At 40.3% G+C, this 5156-nt stretch overlaps 1 long non-coding RNA gene across 1 annotated transcript; it reads left to right on the top strand.

Annotated features, from left to right (window-relative positions):
* The first annotated feature begins 773 nt into the window (after window positions 1–773).
* LOC134446950 (uncharacterized) lies at window positions 774–2951 on the top strand. Its single transcript, XR_010034536.1, has 6 exons — window positions 774–1265; window positions 1371–1487; window positions 1613–1668; window positions 1757–2145; window positions 2256–2343; window positions 2462–2951. It is a non-coding gene; the product is annotated as an uncharacterized LOC134446950 (long non-coding RNA).
* Window positions 2952–5156: the final 2205 nt, after the last annotated feature.

Here is a 5156-nt window from a genome sequence, read left to right as displayed (position 1 = left end):
TGAAGGCGATAAAGGCGATAAAGCATCAGTTTCAATGACAGCACAGCTTTTCATAAATTTGATTAAGGTAAAGGGGCAGTTCAGTGCGAGATATTGTCTTTTGGTAGGCCTAATGCTATTGAAAGCACCACAGATCAGGGTGTCTATAATGCAGACACATCTCTGCCTGTGACTTCAGTTAGGCGTATTCAAATGCAAATGCCCCTAGCTGTTGACTCACGGCGGACTGCCTTTGCTGCATCAGTTCTTGGCACATTATGATTGGCCCTCACCTGAGAAGACCCACCCCCACAAAACTCCTGAAGAAAAAGAACCCCTGAAATCTGCCATTTGAATGGAGCTGACCTAAACTGCTGGTAAGACCACAAGCCATGTGAATTACATACTGTAGTGCATAGAGCATTGTTTGTGTGCATTGTGTGTGTGTGTGTGTGTGTGTGTGTGTGTGTGTGTGTGTGTGTGTGTGTGTGTGTGTGTGTGTGTGTGTGTGTGTGTGTGTGTGTGTGTGTGTGTGTGTGTGTGTACGGTATGCAGCAGTTTAAGGGGAGGGGGTGTATTTATCTATCTATTTCTAAGTGTGTGTGTGTGTGTGTGTGTGTGTGTGTGTGTGTGTGTGTACGGTATGCAGCAGTTTAAGGGGAGGGGGTGTATTTATCTATCTATTTCTAAGTGTGTGTGTGTGTGTGTGTGTGTGTGTGTGTGTGTGTGTGTGTGTGTGTGTGTGCGCGTGTGTGCAGCAGGCTGNGTGGAGCTAGAGTGGCATTGGGGTGGGGGTGTATTTCTAGTGTAGATTCATTTACTGCTAAGTCTTTGACATGCATCGTAGTTCATTTTATCCATTTTAGTATAGGCCTACCAGCCACAGGCACAAGTTACCATCAAACCTTCCTGCTCGATTGAATGCAATGCTACTGTCATACTATGTATCTTCTTAACTCATCAGTTTTAATCCTGTGTGTATTTTTGTCAAGTATGTTTGTAAACTGAAATTGTGTGCTTACATTTATGTTGGTGTTGTAATCTGTGTTGGTGTTGTTGTTGTATCTAAATTTCCCCACTTTTCATTGCGACAGGTACAAATTGCTTGCATTATATTATTGCATGTTACTGCTGTACAGGCTGTGCGAGACGCAGCAAGGAGAGACCAGGCTCAGGCAGAAGACAACACCATGGACCTCAACACATTCCACACCCGGTGGAGATGGACGAGTGACCTGACCTGAGATTTCGTTTTCTTTTCAGATCTACACCTCCACCACCATCATGTACGTTTTTTCAGTTATTTGATGTGTTAACATGGGTTTATGTTTTGAAATTATATGCATAAGAAGCCCACTATAAAAGGAATGTAGTGTCATCTTTCTATCCAGATATGTCAATGCCTCACAGCTGTGAAGCTGCCACTCCCTCCCAAACTCATGGCACAGCACCCAGCCATTCGGAAGATTTGAGGCACAAACATCATCCATTCAAAAACATCTGGAATGGTAAAGAGGAAAGGGCTTCTGGTATTGCTGTTATTATAAAGTGTATACGCTCCGTGTACTTGTTGATGTCTATACAGCAAAAGTATTTTGAACTAAAATGAATTTCATCTCAATTCCACCTGTAGTCCTGGAGGAACACAAGAAGACCCTTTTGAGGATAACAGAATTCATAAAGTACATGGTAAGTAGGCCTACTACACACATATTCACATACAGTATGACGTGTATATTATGTTCCTACACTAAAATGAATTATATCACAAATGTAGCCATGGAAGAGCACATGGGGCCAATGACAAGGAAGATGGAGGTTATGGAGAGGAAGTCCATGACTTTGAAGGCTGCCATGGCTTTGAACATGCCACGACCTGCTGTTGGTCCAGTGCAGCAGAGAGCATAAGCTGGTGGAGCTAGTATAATGTACTGGTTTGGCTAATGAAGATAGACCACATAATGTTTTCCATATTAGTTTTCATATTTCATTTTCATCATCTGCTTTAATTTTTGTAGACCTTGGGAAAGCCTGGGATGGGCGAATACGGCAGCTGCTGTCCGCTGTGGGTGGCTACCCACACACCATGTCCTGGGACATTACAGCCTGAGGAGGAATAGAACGTGCATGCATTCCAGAACCTGACCCTTTACAAAGTTATAACAGGTAAGATTATTAGCAGGTATATTCTCCGTAAAAAATATCTGTGTAAATCTGTGTTATGCCAAGTTTGATTCAGATTTAAATGTCCCACCTTTCTTTACATCCATTTGCAGAGACCTACACGCAGAACTTCTCTGTCCTGCAGGAAGCGAATATTGAGAATAGCATTGGGCATACTCTGAAATTTGGACTACACAGATGGTAAATTAAACTTCAGTGTGTCTTTTATCAATCAATGAATAGTCACAATAAGCTAATTAAATGAAACATTGGTAGGCTACTAAATTGGTTTAAACTTTTTGTTTCTTATTCTTTTTAGGTCAGCTGGTCCTCAAGACTGAAAACACACACCAACATTTTTATTTTCTGTATTTTATTTATCGTTTTTATTTATTTATTTATTTTACTTCGAGCCTTGAAGGCATTTTATGATGGAATTGTAATACAATGTTGCACTGTTCTCACCCATGTTGAATTCCTGATATTTGTCAATTAGGCATTCCCTCAGCCTCAAGACTGGAAACACATTATATGCACTCACATCCATTTTTGCCATCTTCATTCTTATTTTGTACATTTTACATTGTTTGGTTTTGTTGTTTGTTTGTTTTTTTTGCCTTGTTTGCATTTTATTATGAAAAAACATTGTAATGTTGCACTGTTACCCTCTTACCTATGTTGTATTCCTGATATTTTCCTATTAAACATCATCATCCTTCAACATTTGCCTTGTCATTTCAAATGCATTCAACACTTTAATAATGAATTAGACCTACAAACTACAGAAATATGACAACATTATGGGCATTTCCCATTATGTTGTCATATGTCTGCAGCTTGTCGACCTAATTGGATATAGCCTATGCAAGAAGGTTACTATTATGTTGTAGGGGAACCTTTTGAAAACCAACATGAACACGAATAAAGGAACGGTGAAAAAACGTAGATGAACCGACCGGGAACCATACAAAAAAACGTTCAGGGAACAAAAAAAACCTTTCCTGTTAACCAAATTATAGCCATAACAGACCCAAAAAACAACGTAAAATAACCGGGGGAAAAAAACAACGCCTCGTGTTCCGGGAACATTCTCGGAACGGAAAATTGTTAGTAGGGTTGGCTCTCGAGGATAGCTAATAGCCTCGTCACATTAAAGGCGGGAATGCCTGCGTGAGGAGAACTATTAACAACTTTCTTGAAACAAAATGCACCGGACCAAGTCACAGAGCCTTCGCTATTTCAACGCGATATAGGTAAGCTTAAGCTAAACTTAATTCAGTCACACAAGGCGCCAACCTTGACAAGACCCCAATCTCCAAGTCAAATAGGTATGACAAGACCGTGGATGGCTTGATACCCAATCTTACCTTACTACTGGAACAGCGATAGCAGAGAGAGTGATAAAAAGGTGAATATTTCGTAATTCAGCGTCCGAAAACAAGCCAGGCACATTATAACTGGACAATAAAGTTGATACAAGCTAGTCAGGCTGCGCCCTTCTAATTACACAACCCCTTCAGCGTTGCTTCTAGTCAGGCCAGGAGCAATACAAACCAAGGGAAGCGGCTCAGCGATGCCATTTGGTAAATGTTAATTGTTATGCTTTTGGTCAGATCAAGTCTCGAAGAGATTTGAAAGTCGATGATAATTAAGCTACATACGAACTCCAGTGTGCTCATGAAAGCGAAGAGGATGAAAGATGACCCGACGCATGCACGGCCCCGCTTTTATACCCTCTCGGAAAGTGCCTGTGTTGGGACCTTGCAGCTTTTTGCCTTCAGTAGTGAGTATAGGCCTAAGGTGCCTCCATGCATGTCTCATACGATGAAAATATATATAGAGAGATGTCGAATGAAATTTGACTGATTAAGAGAACTTCTAAACTTTGCCTGTAAATCCAGGTTGCTGTGATGAAAGGTAGGCCTACACCATAGGCTCTTTCTTTAGCAGTAATTTCCAAGGAAGCCGTAACACTTCTAGGCAGAAAGTAAACGAAATGTTTTACATGATAAGATGGTGTTTTACATGATTAAAAACACAAAAATGACAATTGGATTTTAGCGTGTAAATTGTGATAAATGGGCATACATTTACGCTTATTCAATTGTTTTGTTTCTGAAGTGCAAACCAGAGGAGCTTAAAGGTACCCAGACCAAGCACTATGTACATGGATGTGCCAGAAGATTTAGGAAAATATGAAACACCTTGTGAAGAAGGGTAAGGTTTTTTCCCTTCCCTGCATACTGTATAGAAACATGTAGTATATTTAAGCAGTTGTGAGATTCTGCTTTATTTTTCACTTGAGCCTTTAATGTTAATGATTTACAGAGACTTTAAAGCGCATGAAAGCTCATGAAATGTTTATTGTAGCACAAGCCTTTTGCACATTTATTGAAAGGTTCTTGAAACCAAAGTTTTTATGATGTGGTCAGTCAACAGAGGTCGGTGTCCCCTGTGCCCAGCTGTGTGTCTATGGCGAGTGACATTTCCATGAAACAACCACCAGATTTGTCTGCAGGTTCAACTTCCTCAGAAGAAAGGTACAGCTCGCTTACTAGGTTATTTTAGGTGATTATTTTAGGTGAAATGTCTCAGGGACTGCTAAAAGGTCCAACCCTCTGTGCCTTCCCTTGCTACATAACTCATTTAATATTTAGCAGGTCCCAGCTCCATTTAATTGGTGGAGATATCTCAGTTCATATCAGTTCATATCTCAGAGTTTTGGTCTGGTGTAATAGAATTGTCATGTCATTAATTCATAGTGTACTCATTTTGCATCATAGTGTTTACATCCATGTTCAGATGACATTTGAGGCTTCTTAACACCTCTGTTCAGTTCACTAAAGTGTCTCTATATTTTCTCTGTAGTTCTTATTATGTTGTATGTGCTCCCATCAGATTATTCGGGGTATATCCCAGAAACGCGACGCTTCCAGTCCCCCATCATTCCTATCACTCCCATCCACCTTTTTATGAAATTATATGTTAAATACAAAATAATAACTAGAATGGGC

The sequence above is a fragment of the Engraulis encrasicolus genome, chromosome 4 (genome assembly GCF_034702125.1).
Source record: "Engraulis encrasicolus isolate BLACKSEA-1 chromosome 4, IST_EnEncr_1.0, whole genome shotgun sequence".
NCBI lineage: Eukaryota > Metazoa > Chordata > Actinopteri > Clupeiformes > Engraulidae > Engraulis > Engraulis encrasicolus.
This window is presented reverse-complemented; position numbering and strand designations above follow the sequence as displayed.